We start from the raw sequence: 16,627 nt of genomic DNA, 5'->3' as shown, positions 1-16,627 counted from the left end.
GTGACAGCACCACGGTAGGCAGGAGCATTAATTATGGTTTGTATGCATAGCTAGCAACAGAGATTTAAGGAGAGTGTAGTATCCATGCCCTTCTCTTCTAGATGGTGATGGGCATGTGGGACAGCTGGAGTAGATTTTTCAGGTCAGTAGGAGCCAGAGTGATTTGCTATTTCTTCTTTTTTGTTGTTGTTTGTTTTGTTTTATTTTTATTTCTCAAGGTTTTACCAGACACTTCCTTATATCTGTTCTACACCCCATTCCTGATTCTGCCACAGCTGGGTGCCTGGGTCAACCAGGAGATGAGGGAGGGTGCCTGGGGCAGCAGAGCCTTCCAGAACTGGGGCTGGGTGCCAAGCGCTGGGGAAGCTGGCACAGTGACACCAGTGAGAAGACGTAAAGGGCAGAAGGCCTAGAGCATAAACTTTCTATCCATAGACTAAATTGTCAAATAATGGAAAAGGGAAGGAAGAAAGACAGAAATATGTCCCTGCATCATTTTCAGTGCCATTTATATCATGATGTTGTAGATACCCAAAGCACTATATTAACTGGACATCCTTGAGCTAAGCTCATCTTTCCTCATAAAAATCTTTCCAAATGATGCAATTAAACTTTCGTATTGAAAGCTTTTGACAGATTTAAATAGCGAATTGCACCTCAAGGGACAACCCCTCCAATCAAAAAGCTCCAGCAGTCATTGCTTAGGGTGCTTGTTCGCCTGAATATGTCCTCATTTCCTACCAGCAGCCCTGACAGACCTTGCCTCCCCCATGCTGTAGTCACCTCGGCCCCTTCTGCTGCTGTTGGAAAGGTGTCAGGCTGTAGGAAGGGCTTCCCAAAAAGCTGATGTGATTTGCAATATGACACATGGTGATTAAAATGCACAAAGTGTTGCAGGACTTCAGTATCTATAAAGTCTTTGGGGAGGAAGTCATTGCTGTCTTTATTTTTTGTGATTACTAATAGCCTAGAGTTGCTCTCTACAAAGCTAATTTTTCATGTCACTTAAATGTCTGTTTTTACCCGTTGTGCTAAAGTGTCTGTGGCTAAAAATTAAGGACACATTCTTTGGGCTGACAGGTTCAGACTATGACATATTTTCTATGTTGAATGCACTTCAAAGTCCTTGCAACATTCCATATTGATGGATATTTATCAAGAACAATCAATTAGTTTTTATTTTATCAGTCTTTCTGGAAACAGAACCATTTGTGTATGCTATGATGAGAATTATTTTATGAAGAAATTTTGCTTTGTTACCAATCAATCATTCACACCATCACCAGGAAAAGATAGCATAGCTATTAAATTGTATTTATCAACATTCCTGCACTGAGAAAGTTGTGTATGCTTTTTTTTCTTGTTTAAAGGTGAAAACTCTTAAATTTTGTTGTTGTTGAGTACTGTACACAAAATAAGTTTTTAATGTCTATTAGACATTTGGAAAACTAAGTAACATCTTTGACAGGGCCAACCTTCAAATGTATCTTCCCCTTTGAAATTAAGACTCATATCATTGAAAGGGGAGGAGGACTTGAATCAGCAGGATTCTTGGATCCTAGTTGAATCCAAGAACAAAAAGAAAGCCAAGCAGCCTAAAATCCAACTAGAGGATCTGGGATCCTCTAGAAATAAGACCAGTAATAACTCAAAAGGCAAAGAAAATTCAGGATAGACCAGCAGGGTTGCACCCAAAGAGTGGCGCCCTGCCCACACCTTACCACACATAATGGCATGCTTGTACACAGCCACTGAACTTATGGATTTGTTCCAACAATTTAAACAAAGACTTCACAGAATCACAGAATTGTAGGAGTTGGAAGGGACCTCCAAAGATCATCGAGACCAACCTCCCTGCCAAAGCAGGTTCCCTACACCAGGTCGCACAGGTAGGCGTCCAGATGAGACTTGAATATTTCCAGAGAAGGAGACTCCACAACCCCCCTGGGCAGCCTGTTCCAGTGCTCTGTCACCCTCACTGTAAAGAAGTTCTTATGCACGTTCGTGCGAAACTTCCTATGCTGCAGCTTATGTCCATTTCCCCTCATCCTGTCTCCACATACCACTGAAAAGAGACTGGCCTCCCCGCTATGGCCGCCACACCTCAGATATTTATAAACCTGGATCAGATCCCCTCTCAGTCGTCTTTTCTCAAGGCTAAACAGACCCAGTTCACTTAGCCTTTCTTCATAGGGGAGATGCTCCAGGCCCTTCACCATCTTTGTGGCCTCCGCTGGACTCTTTCCAAGAGATCCCTGTCTTTTTTGTACTGGGGAGCCCAGAACTGGACACAGTACTCCAGATGAGGCCTTACCAGGGCAGAGTAGAGGGGGAGGATCACCTCCCTCGACCTGCTGGACACGCTCTTCTTAATGCACCCCAGAATGCCATTGGCCTTCTTGACCATGAGGGCACACTGCTGACTCATGGCCAACCTCTCGTCCACCAGGACGCCCAGGTCCCTCTCTGCAGAGCTCCTCTCCTGCAGCTCATCCCCCAGCCTGTATTGGTGCATGCAATTATTCCTCCCTAAGTGTAAGACCCTGCACTTGCTTTTGTTGAACCTCATCCGGTTTCTTATTGCCCAGCTCTCCAGCCTGTCCAGGTCTCGCTGAATGGCAGCACAGCCTTCAGGCGTGTCAGCCAATCCTCCCAACTTCGTATTATCAGCAAACTTGGTGGCCACTATCCCCTCATCAAGGTCATTGATGAAGATGTTGAACAGGACTGGACCCAGCACAGACCCTTGGGGGACACCACTGGTCACAGGTCTCCAGCCAGACTCTGCACCACCAACGACGACCCTCTGCGCTCTGCCAGTCAGCCAGTTCTCAACCCACCTCACTGTCCACTCGTCTATCCCACACTTCTTCAGCTTTGTTATAAGGATGTCATGGGAGACAGTATCAAATGCCTTTCTAAAATTAAGGTAGACTACATCTACCACTCTTCCCCCATCCACCCAGCATGTGACAGCATCATAGAAGGCCACCAGGTTGGTCGAGCACGACCTCCCCTTGGTGAACCCATGCTGACTACTCCTGATAACCTCCTTTTCTCCCAGTTGTCTGGAGATGGTATCCAGCACAAGCTGTTCCATCACCTTTCCAGGGACAGAGGTGAGGCTGACAGGCCTATAATTACCCAGATCTTCCTCCTTGCCCAAGAGAGCATACCAGCCTTGCTTTAGAGATTATGCGATATGGGGACTGAAAGTATGGTAATTAATGGGCCTGAGATTTCCTAACTTGCATCCATTACTACACAACCAGCCCTCAGACAGGCGCAAAGAAATCCATTCTTTAATTCAGTGGATAATGGCAGCATGTAGAATTACATGGCCAAACAAAAGTGACATACCGATAGATACTGTTTTATGTACCTCAGTGGATGAACTCTAAAATTATATCAGAGAACTAGGGACAAAGGAGTGATGATGATGGTTAATTTTTTGGCAGGAATGACGGATCTTCTATAAGCCTCTCCCCACCAGTACGGCACACTGGTGTCCATACTGAACCCTTTAGTGGCCTCTGAGGCAAGCTGCCCAGTTGGCAGCTGATCTGGGGAAGACAGAGCACCCTCAGAACTGAAGCAGTTACTGAACATTGGAAGGGGCTGAGGTCTTCCCCTTCAACTAAAGGCTGGAGACCAACTGCATGGACTCCTCAATTGAGACACTTACGACTATTTTGAAAACAGATGCTTAATGACTTAATCTGGGTTGGGGTTCAATTTACTAAAATTGATCGCCAGCCCAAACATGTCCTCCTCCAGCTACGTAGACAGTTGGAAGACAAGCAAAAGTTTTAAAATATCCCCAAAAAAGTAGGGGTACGAATTAATGAAAAAAATACCAGTAATAACATAGAATCTGGAAGATTTCCTAGTTCCCAATAAAGGGAAAAAACCTCCTCAAGTAACCTGGGTCACTACACACAAGCCATCTGACGAAGAATTGGCAACTGCTCAGTTACTTGCATGGCAGGGGATGCCAGCACCCCTGCATTTAGGGCCACTGGGCAGAACTGGAGGCCTTATGTCAAACAATATTTTTTTGGTCCCAAAAGAATATACAGCAAGTTATGGCACTCGTTTACACAGGCCCTGAAGATGCTACAGACAACATGAGCCTCTCCACTTGGGATCCAAATTATGGGCACCGATAGTTGAAAAAGACCCTGAATCAGCAATGAAAATAATCTTCTGCTCCCTGGTCCTGAAAAATCTAGAACACAGTACACATAGAATGGCCTTGAAAGGTAGGACCAAACTGGTGTGGCTACTTGAACCCTGACTGAGATTATTGGAGGTTGGGGGATCAATAGTCCTTTCAGTAATAGATACATGGCCTGCAGACGTTGTGGTCAGCATTCCGGTTTTCATCGCTAAGGGGACCTTAATCATGTCTTTATTGCAAATCAGCCCCCCCACCTCCCTTTGGTACCCAGTATGATTATGAAATCTCAGATATTGGGCCAAAGGGACATGCCCCAATGCAAGCTGAAGTGTTGACCCAGGACAAGAATGCGACCTGTATTTTGCCATGGAGGGTGGACCTCACCCTTCTAGTACTTCTGAAACATCTATGCTGTTAGTCTCTTTGAGTCCGCAGGATCACTGGGAGAAGCAACTTAACATCAAGATGCTCTGGTGTCACCAAGATCAGAGTGAGACCTGGTGGTGGACTATATATGACTGATGGAATGAGAGCTGGACCTTCCCTGGTCCAAGCAACTGTGTACCTCCAGAAAAACCATCAGGTACTGGTCCGCAAAGGAACATGAAACACAACCAAGAACCAATCATCAATCATCTCATATTTTGTCAACCTATACCACGACAGGGAAATTATACAAAGCATTGTGGTATACTAGATTGCTGTAATGAAAAGGGCTTACCTTCAACCTGCCCAATCATTGGTTCATGCTGTGAAGGGGTGGAGCGTAGTGGAAATGCTAAGTCATGGCCTGAAACAGTGATGAACACCTGGTAGAAAGGCAGGGCCAACCCAGGGGAGCTCAGGTGCATGTAATGTAACTGAGTGACCAGAAGGGGTGGAGCCAGGATCCATCCCTTCCCAGACCTCATTTAAGTGTTAGCAGTGTAGGCAAGGGTATCTTGCTGGAGATCCCTGCCTTCCTGAGGCCTTCCAGAGGTAAGCAGTTTTTCTTCCTTTGTTTCTGCGTCTATGACTGCTGCATTTGGGCTTGTTCTCATTTCCTGCAGCTTAGGATCATGCCACTCTGCTACTATTGCTGTGTTTCCTGTCATTATATGCTATGAATTAAATAATGATTGAAATTGTCATTAATTCAATTTAAGGTGATGCTCAAGCTTTCCCATTTTTCCTTTAGGGGAAAATACGCACAGCTTAGAGCAAGATTTTAAACACTTATGACTGTTTTAAATTTTCCAAAATGAGGCAAGGAAATCACACTGTTCATAACTCTTGGTAGTCTTTTGCGTGTGAGAGTAATTTCTTCCTCAAAACATTGTGCAAGCTGAGTGAGAAGTGTCTTAAGGTATTGAACTAATGCCAGTTGGCTCTTAGGAATGGTTAAAGAGTTGTCACCAAAACGTGACCTTCACTGGTGTTTCAAAGCCCATCTGGAGTTATAAAAGGAGTTGCCAAAACAAACATCCATACAAAATATACAAGGACTTAAAAGATAATGAGGGGAATCAAGAATGTGGACAGCATGCTCATTCAGAACATGAGTGATGTTTACAAAACATTCTTCTTTAACTGTAGAATTGGCATTCCTACTTAAAGTCAAAGTAAGTCTAAATCACTCTTTTGACCTTCCTTAAGCTGTAGGAACCTGGGCCTTCTCCCTCTCACAAGATATTGTAACATATTTCTGCCTTTATTTGTGGAGGAATGCATAGGCACAAATATTGTGTAAAAGGGAATATGTGTTAAACAAAGCTATTGAAAAGCCTGCTTAATATTAACAAAATGCTGTTGGGCATTTAGAAAAAGAGTAATAAATTGCCACTGTTTCTACAGGCACGTACAGCGTTGCACTTATGTTCTGACGGAGCAAAACCAAACTATGTTGTAATTCTTACAACTCTTCTATGTGAAACTGAAACCACCAAACTTCTTTTATAGTGTGTAGAAGGACAGAGAAATGCCACTATTCACTCAGAACCACACGAAAACCTTATGCTTCTGAAAGATTTGCACTCAGATTTCCCAAACCCCAGGTTAACAGCCCAACTTCTTTGCTATCTTTCTCCTATGTTCTATTTATCAGCTAAATTAACTAGGTACTGTTGTATCCTAGCAGTAATACAATTATTTGTGTTGTTGCAATAGGAATGCAAATATCACATAATGGATAGAATGGTATTTCAAAGGAAAATAAAGGTGCTCACCTACCTCCAAAGATCTAGGCTTGCAGGGAAGACTCCACAAAGGAGAAATTTCCAACCAGAGATCCTTCCCCAGTGCCAGTCAGCCCTTAAATGAGAGAGGTGCAGTCAGGGTCCACCCCTTCTGTTAATATGGCTGAATTGCCTTCACCTGTGCTCCCAGGGCTGACCTGGTCCTTTCTCCAGATGCTCAATTAGTGGTTCAGGCTGTGACTCAGCAGTTACCATACAATTATATAAAATTATATTTTATTATTTTTATTATTGTGTTATTACATAGAATTATCTTATTGCCAAAATAGTGCTATTATTTTATTTTTTCCCAGAAAGAGGAACATACCAAGGAAATTGAAGTGTTGAATTATTTATAGCTTTTCAAAGCTACATAAAGATTTTTTGTGTCCTTGCACAATCTTTCTGGTTGCCTGCTTGCATTGGTGAAAATATTGTCCCTCTCTCATATTTTGCATGTTATTTCAATTTCATCAAGCCATCTATACAAAAACAAATCAAAAAGCATCAACAAACAACATATAACCCTGTTAGGACCTTGACATTTCTAAATACAGTTGGAAAAGGTGACTGGAGCAGATAGGATGCAAAGGACTGAGGCTCAAAATATGGACAGATTAAGCAAAAACAAGAACCACAGTAACAAAAAAATCAACATAATAGAAAGGTTAAAAGGCAGAGTAGCTAGGGACAAAGCAGCAGACAATATGTAGCAACAGAGGAATGTTTTAGAGCAGAGATTATCTTTGAGTAAAAAGAGCCTTTTTGCAGAATCAGGAAAAGATTACAAGGGATGATTAAGAAAGCAGACAAAAAATTGGGCTAATTCCAGCCAAAAGAACTCCCAGTGGATGCAGTAGAAGAAGAGGAAGATGATATTGAATTTTTCTTTTATGTTAGGCTTTTAGGTGAAGGAAAGAGTCTATTAGGACAAGGCAGGAGTGACTGCAAAAAAAACTGAAAGAGGGACAAATGTCTCTTCCTCACCTGCTGCTTTTGATTGTGTCCAGAGAATCACTAAGATCAGTTTCTTGAGTGGAAGATATTGCTTATCTTAATATGACACAGGAAAAACACATGTGCTATTTGCTTTTTTGTGTGAGCACAGGTACTGCAGCTGCCCACAGCCTTCCCTTCCCATACTCACCTACTGTGTATTGCTGCCTGCCTGACACAAAAACAAATAAATTGTTTTCCAAGCTGTGAGGTCAAATCTCCATTCTCATCCTTGAACTCCCGTGCCTCCAAAACATCTTTCCTTCTTAAGTCTTTAATGGCACTATTTTTGGCCGAGTTTGCCTTCCATTTCCTGGATTTCTCTTTACTATGTATATTCATATATATTTTTTTCATATATTCATATTTTTAATATATTTTATAATTTTTATATATATATAAAAGTCTATTTTCTCTACAGTTTACTAAGCAACACTACTACATACAGTCAGTGTACACGTTTGTGTAAATGTTTTACCATGATTAGCTGTAGGTATGTCACTACGGCTCCTGGAAGCTGCATATACATCATTTTTATCTGCATTCATCACCATTCACACTGAGAAGGTGTCTCTCTTCTAATTTTTCTTGTGTGTCTTCCTTAGGGTTGTTTGTTTTTTGTTTTGTTTTTTTGTTTTTTGTTTTTTCAGGAAAATAACTTGAATTTTCAGCTCTTTTTGTGAAAATGTCTAATGGATCTTTTCCTAGAAATAGGCATACATTCTGCACTGAACTTTGTACTTATTCATTGCATGTAAATGAACATTGTAGACTCGATTGTATAAATTTTCAGCAGAGTCTTGAACAAAATAAAAGTGAAAAGATCTAACTAGTAATTTTATACTGGTAATTGTTTCCTTAAGGACACCATACAATGTACCCATGAGAGCTACAGTGCCTGCATGGGCAGGGAAGAGAAAGGAGCTCCTTTCCTGGAAGCATCTGATATTCTAAAGGTCTATCTCTTCATTAACTATATGGCAGGAGTGCAGAGACTAACTTCATATAGCTATATCTAAGTTTTATGAGTTTTAACCATTGCTAGAATCCCATCTCTGCACCCTTTAACAAGGCAGTCAATTCATTTGAAGTAGGTTCTCACCTCTCATTGTTTCCCACTTATTCTCTGAACACCAGCAAACCAGAGACTGAGTGCACTAATGGCCAACAACAGTTATGAAGCTGGTTAGGAGCCTTTAGAAATATGGATATCTAAGGAACAAATTCCTCTGTTCTGTGATCTCACTGCATTTGTCATTATTATAGGAAGTAAGATATTTGATCTTTGGTTTCAAAACAAGCTGTGTCTGCACAAAGACCCAAGCAATTTCAGGTGGATGTAGGTCTAAAGGGAAACACAAGCAAGAACATACATAAAAACTTTTCTCTTTTTCCTACTCTGATTTCAGATAATCTTTTTTAATCTAAGATGAGAGAAAGTCTATGCACAATCATTTTAAATTGAAGTGGCGTCTTTATGCTTTTCCTTATAAATCCTATAATTGTTATGCTTTAAAGCATGCATTCCTTCCTATTTCCTAGAATCACAGTTTGATAAATTTCAAAGCAATAAACAAACTATTCAATCCAGCTTGTCAAACTTCTACAGTACACTTTTAAAGGAGGATGTAAATTTGACTGTCATTCAATAACAAACTAAAATCTGGCCCTGCATCCTGCTCTGTCCAGGTTTCTGTTATGTTCAAGCTAGTGCTTCTGAAAATAGGAGACTTCTGTGCTTGTTACAGCTTACCTCAAAGAAATGTAGAGCTCCCAACAGCCCCGATCTCTCCAGATCTTAGTTTCCAGGCCAAGGAGTAAAAATAATAATGTTATTTCTTGCCCTCCTGACTGTCACTGTAACGTTTCAGGCAAGATTATAAGGTGGAGAGTGTGCATGATCATGTAAGCAAATCACTGAGACTTCTCTGAGCATGTGAATGCTACTGTCATGGAAGTAATTATTAAAGAAATAATCCAGTGAAGAAAAACAGCAAGTTCAGAATGATAAGTAGTATTTTTCAATGAAAAAGAAGTGTGATTTTTTTTTTTTTATTTATAGTGCTGCAAAACAGTTGTGCATTTTATGCTTCTAGATTTACATGCAATTTTTCACTGAGTGTGAATTGAAATTAAGTAATTAAGTACTACTTGGAAAAGCACAGGGGAACATATCTCACTAAAGGCTCTTGCCTGACTTTTCTCATGTGCAAGTATTTAAAAACCTGACTACAGAGATGGACCATCAGCTGACCTCTGTCCAACTCTTAAGTATATCCTTTTTTCTGCCCTTTTAGAATTTACATAATAAGCCCATCAACAAAAACTGGGTTAGATAACTGTATAATTGGAATCTTGTTTTTCCCTGAATCTTGCCATCTCCATAGAGCTAGTAGCAGCTGACAGCATGATTAGTAGGTTACGCACAGTTTTGATTAGCACCAAGTATATTTTAATAGACAAATCAGAAACAATCTGGAAATGTTTGTTGATAAAGATAATTGGGAAGATAAATCCAAGCATGACTGGAGGGAACGTATGATTATCAAAAGAACATTTCTTGTAGTCAGTTTTAAATGAGTTAATCCCATACACTGTCCTAAAACTATGTGCAAACAAACATTACCCAAACTGTAGTTACACAAATGACATATGACTCAAGGGTACTTACGGCCTGGTTCTTCACCCTCAAGCCAAGAAAATGTCATTGAAAATCTGAAGGGAATGGGAAGCTGAAAGCTTAATAGGTTTGGATATACTGGCATCATCACTTTCTGGTGTTTTTGCCCCTATTGTCCAGTCTATTCAATTTTTTGCTTATACCATTGACAGTTTCTTCTTTCCCTTTTCATCCTTCTCGGTATTTCAGGGAATTTTTACAGGTGAGAGCAGTTAAAACCCTACTCTATAATGTTTACTTGACTCACAAATCTCAGCAGCAATTAGAATCATAGAATCACCAAGGTTGGGAAAGACCTCTAAGACCATCCAGTCTGACTGTCCACCTATCGCCAGTATTTCCTATTAAACCATATCCCCCAGCACAACATCTAAACATTTCTTGAATGCCTCCAATGACTGTGACTGCACGACCTTCCTGGGCAGCCTATTCTAGTGCCTGACCACTCTCTCTCAAGGTTTTTTCTCTAACATCAAACCTGAATCCCCCCTGGCATGACTTGAGGCCATTCCCTCTAGTCCTGTCACTAGTTACATACGAGAAGAAGCCAACTTCCACCTCACCACAACCTCCCTTCAGGAAGTTGTAGAGAGCAATGAGCCTCGTCTTCTCTAGACTAAACAGTCTGTGCTCTTTCAGCCACTACTCATAGGACCTGTGCTCCAGACCCCTCACCCCAGAGCTTCATTGCACTTCTCTGAACATGCTCCAGGGCCACAGTTTCTTTCTTGTAGTAAGGGGCCTAAAAGTGAACGAAAGTATTAGAGATGCTGCCTCACTTAGGCTGAGTACAGAGGTACTGTACTCCCTGCTCCTGATGGCTACACTTTCTGACACAAACCAGGATGCCATTGGCCTTCTTGGCTACCTGGGCACACTCCTGGATCTTGTTCAGCCAAGTGTCAGCCAATACAGCCAGATCTGTTTTCTCTACACAGTCTTCCAGCCACTCTGCTCCAAGCCTGAGGCACTGCCTGGGGTTGTGGCCAAAGTGCAGGACCCAGCACACGGGCTTGTTGAACTTCATCCAGCCTCCCCCAGTACCTCTGTAGTGCTTTCCGATCCTTAGCAGATTGACACTTCCTCCCATCTTGGAGTCATCTACAAACTTATTGAGGGTACACTCAATCGCCTTATCCAAATCATCAATAAACGAAGATGTTGAACAGGACAGGCCCCAGTACCGACCCCTGGGGTACACCACTCATAACTGGTAGTCAGCTGAATTTAATTCCATTCACCACCACTCTCTGGGCCCAGCCACCCATCCCAGCCAGTTCTTTACCGAGCAAAAAGTATATGTCCAGGCCACGGGCTGCCTGCTTCTCCAAGAGAACACTGTGGGAGACAGTGTGGAAGGCTCTGCTGAAGTCTCAGTAGACTGCATCAGCAGCCTTTCCCTCATCCATCAGGCATGCCAAATAAAAAAAGCAAAAGAAAACTTAGCCTAGGCTTGAACTTAGCACTGATTTGAGTAAAGTCTTGTACTAGATGACCAAACATCAATTCGTTAATAACTCCATGACTGTTCATTCAATAGTCCTGTACTTTGTTAACTAGATAACTTCATTTTCCTGAAGTACTGCATGCACAGCAGCCCTCAGGGTTTGTGGCTGTACCACTGTCTCTGTTGACTTCAGATGCACAATCATTCATTTACCAAAACAAATAGTTAAGATTTCTGTTTGAAATTCCAGGCTAGACTTACAGAATTTGTATGTATAACTTTGACAGGCTCCTTTAGACAATTCATCTGAATTTCAGATGGAGTGATATATTTTTGTTTGGCTTGAAAGAATTATCTTTTTTTCCTTTATCTTTTGAACAACTCTATGTTTATTTTATCTTATGTCCTTCATTTTGACTGCAAAATGAAAAATGCCCTTGTGCAGATTCCTGAGCTCCTGAGTTAAAACAACACACAAACCAACCACCATTTGGAGTAGTGCATCATGGTACCACAGAATTATGGAGTGGTTGACACAGAAAGGGATCTCTGGAGGTCACCTTGTCCATCTCCCTGAAAAGCAGGGTGCCCAGGCCAGGTCCAGCTAGCTGCTGAAGATCTCCATGGGGGAGACTCTGCAGCCTCTCTGGGCAGCCTTTGCCAGTGCTGTTAGGCTCGTCACCCACACAGCACAGAAGTGGGAAGTACTTTCTGGTGGTCAGAGGAAACCTTCTGTGTTCCAGTTTGTGCCCATTTCTTCTTGTCGTGGCACTGTCCAGTCCCATCAATCTTTGCTGCCGTGCTTGGAACAAAAGCAAAGACAAATACAAATGTTGTAACTTAATAATGTCTTTCTTATGTTTTGCTTTGTATTTTAATTGAGGAGCAGTTGTCAATTGTCAGTTTGAAGAAACAAGTTTTACATGGATGCAAAATTGTTGAGAAGTGACTATTTTGGGTACATTTTTGTTATGCTGATATTGTTAGTCTTATCAATCATCCAAAAATTAGGTTTAGACAATAATATTACTTCCACCTCACCCTGAAGACCTGCTGCCCACATCTATGTGTGGACTTACTTAAGGCTAAATACTTTGGTCACAGTGGTATAATGCAGAACAGATATCAGCAAAGTCAATGGAATCATGCTAGTGAGATTGAAAGGAAAATTAGTATCTTATTCCTAGCAGTTGATTAACTTAAACATCCTGGAGAAAACTTAGGAGGTATTTTACACATTAACAAGTCTGTCATTAATAAAGATCCTCAGGGTGTTTATTGGTCAGTAAAACACTTTCAGCTCTTTAGAGCACCAGCACTGTTTCACTTAAGAAAATGAACATTCTAGACTCTGTATATATATTGGTTTATTGTGAGCTGTTTTTATGTACTTATAGGAGCAGTATAATAAAAAACCCTCCTAAAGGTAAGAACTAAGAAATGTGCCTTTTAAAAATCACTAATCAAAATGAAAAACAACATACTAAAGGAGGATGAACACAAGTATTTATTATGTCACTTCCTTTATCTGACTTATGAAATGACACCACAGGTCTATAATTTTATTTCCCACAGTGGTTTTTTTCAGTATAACTCAAGTTTGCCAGAGACGTAAATCTTCCTTTCTCTCTCACAGAATACAACATATACTGAATTTAGCAACCAGAAAGGAAATTTTTAGAGGCAACCCACTGTTTACTGACAATTTCAGCAGTTCAACAGGCAGGACTCAGCTGGAACGAGGAAGTGGACACAGAAGTGGTACCATCCTGAGCAGACCTTTCCCCTACTCTATGGCCCTGGTTGGTAAATGAGCCCTTTGGATCAGCATCCACAGGAGGGGAGAGAAAGTGCCTTCCACAAACTAGAGGAGAATGGCTGCTCCAGACCAGCACAGATGTAACAGGGACAAGAACAGAAAAGGGAAACATAGGTGACATAAATCAGCGTGTTTTATCAAGGATTTAATTACCATGGAAATGTTCTACTAAGGAAAAAAAAAAAAAAAAAAAGTATCACAATCCATAAAAGTCCATTATAATTGTTTAATCATTTCACTAGGTAAGTGAAACTATTAGATCATGTTTGACTTTCAGTGGGAGTATCTACTTAGGGATTTTGAAAAATAGTGGTATTTTAAAAATGATCACTTGCATCTGACTTAATGTTTGTCCATATATAAATAGCCAGAATGTTTCTTCCATTATTTTTTTTTCCCCATCAGAGATTTACTCTTAAATTTCCATGCTTCCTAGAGAAATAGTTTACATATAAAAGAGAAAGGACCTCAATCCTCTCCATCTTTCTACATTTCTGTTTTAACATTTATTCTTAAGTTCTCAGCCTTTTAAATACAGCTCTGCTGTGCATTCATTCATATGTTTCACTCATATTTTGAGTGAATGACATAGTAATGAGGGGGTTCTCATGTAGCTAGCAATCAATTTTGTCAGAATCTTAAATAACAACCCACTTCAAAACCTCCCACATTTGCTAGAACTGTAATTTCTCACAACCTATTTTCAGCATAACCTCTACTCAAAACCAGTAAGTCAAATACATTTTGAATAACTTTCTTAGCTCTCCCTATAGCTTTGTTTACTTTTGTTGCTGTAATACTCTTTAGGAGAGCAACAATAACAAAAGATAGATTCCTAGAAAGAGGCACTTTTTGGAGGGGGAAATTCAGGATTAAGAGTACAGTCTGCAACAATTGTGCTACTTAGTAGTTACAACAGGAAATCCAGGAAGTACAAACATGGCGTACATAATCAAGCTAAAATCTGGCACAAGCACTGGTTCACTTCACATACCGTAGTTTATAGGTCCTGGTTCTAAGCCTGCCATGTGACTAAATTCACATAACTAGGGCACACTGAAAAAGAGTCATATCTCTGAAGGAAAAAAGCGATGGTCTTCATCAGTGGATGCAGAGATGTTATAAGATGTTGATAGGAGGCACTTTGAGTCAACTAGATATTCTTTAGAGGATTCATAAATTCTTTGTGTTCTCCTCTTCTGGCATATATAAAACTGAAAGCAGTTTTTTCTGGACCATTTAATTATCATGTCAGTATATGCTTGAAGGCCTGCTAATTCATGAGAAACTAAGTCTGATTTATGATTCGTGATGTCACTACTGGTAAATAAAAGAATAAGGTGAAGGAATGCTTCATATTGTAGTAGCTTTAAAGTTTATATAGTGGAATTAATACTGTTTCTCACAGTTTTCTTGTTCTCTCCTGGACTGCGTAGATCAGCTTTTTATGTTTACATGAAAACTGGACCAAAAAAATGGAATTTCTGTGGATTTCCTTTTACACACACTTCATGTAACAATAGCAAATAACACAAAACACAAACTCTCCTACTGTAGGTGAACGGAGGTAATTGTTACTGCTGAAATTTACATCAGTAAATATTGCATATGGTTATATGGTCAAAATTTTAAGAGATCCTGGCAGTTAACAGCTTTGACATCCCGCACTGCAAAGGCCACAGAATTTCAAATAGAAATTCTTGTCCACATAGTTTCTCTCTGAGCTACACTGGAATGTTGGGGGAAAAGACTGTGTACTTTAATCATCTCCTTCTACTGCCATGCCTAAAAGGGCCTAGTGCTCAAAAATAATACATACGTTTTATATTAATGAGCCTCTGAAGAGGAAGATTTTTTTTAATAGCTGTGAGCTTGGGGAATTAGCACCTGAGGCTAACCTAACAGCATTTCTAAATTGAATTAGGTACTAAATACAAAGTTATCATTATAGCTAGCAATTTGCTGTGGTAGATCTGGAAATCATTTTGTTCGGAATGCTGAAACAGTGAGAGTTAGTCTTGACTGCTGCACATCAAAAGTCAGCAGAATACAAGTCTTAAAGGCCATCAGTGCATCTGAAATATATATATTTTTTTCCTAACTCTTACTATTAATGGAACTTTGATGCAGAAGTTTGAGGTATCAAAATTACATCAAGAGTCAGAGGCAGCCAAAGATCTGTTGCATCTCAGTGATACAGTTTTACAAAGATTCTTCTCAAATGCTTCTGCAACAGTAAAGACAACTTAAAATATGCCTAAAATATTAACATTAAAGTTTGTATAGTGAAATTAATACTATTCTTCACAATTTTCTTATTCTCTCTTGTACTCTGTAGATCAGCTTATTATGTTTACACAGCACAAAATGTCTTACTGCTGTTGCACAGAAGAAAATAAAGTTGTAAACTCCAGATAGTTTGGGATATTTATACCACAGTTGTTTCCTATGACACATCTGAAAGAAAAACAGAACCTCTGCTGAAACCAAGCAAAGAAATTCTAGTTAATCTCAAATTCAGAGAACTTTTTGTTTACTGTGGTCCAAGAAGTACAGGAAATATGGGAGTGTAAGCAAAGCTAAGTGCACGTCCCTGAAAACTGAAAAGGGAGTAATCACAAAAAGAAGGAATGAGCAGTAGCTTGGTGAAAAAATTATTATGTTGGAGGAACACCCAGTAAAACAGGGAGCAGCAGTGATGGATGTTGATTATCATTTCCCAAAATATATGGGTAATAATCAACATTGATATAAACAAGAGAAGCTAAATACCATGCACATTATCTGTTCAAACTCCTGCTCTTTCACAACATTATTCCAAATTCCATTATCTTAAGTGTTCACCAGAAGCTTCTCATTTCTCTTTCTGCTTAGGTGGAGGTCTTTTCCAGCAAAGATATTTTATATTTAAGAACAAAACTTTGTCAGGAGGTATGATCTTTTAGGAAATATTTCTCATTACTCAGGTTCCTCTACTTTCACCTTTGTAGAGATTTCAAATTAGTCTTTGTAGAGTCTTCAAAGTATGACATAAACTGCAAACGCTGGAGAATCTATGGTATGTATCCAAACTATGTTCACAGGAAGCAGAGTAACTTATTTTTCTTAAGTCTTTATCCTACCAGTATCATAAGTGATATGGGTGACTGCTAAAGCATACTTGAGCATAGTGAAGATTTTGTTCTGGTATTTATTACCAGCTCCCTATCATAGGAAGGAAAAGCAAAGAATGATTCCACACCAGTTCCAAGCCGTACCAGCTGAACATCAAGGTTTCTAGTCATATCTTCAG

This window comes from Meleagris gallopavo, chromosome 2 (genome assembly GCF_000146605.3).
Source record: "Meleagris gallopavo isolate NT-WF06-2002-E0010 breed Aviagen turkey brand Nicholas breeding stock chromosome 2, Turkey_5.1, whole genome shotgun sequence".
NCBI classification, from domain to species: Eukaryota; Metazoa; Chordata; class Aves; order Galliformes; family Phasianidae; genus Meleagris; species Meleagris gallopavo.
Note: the sequence above shows the minus strand (reverse complement) of the source record.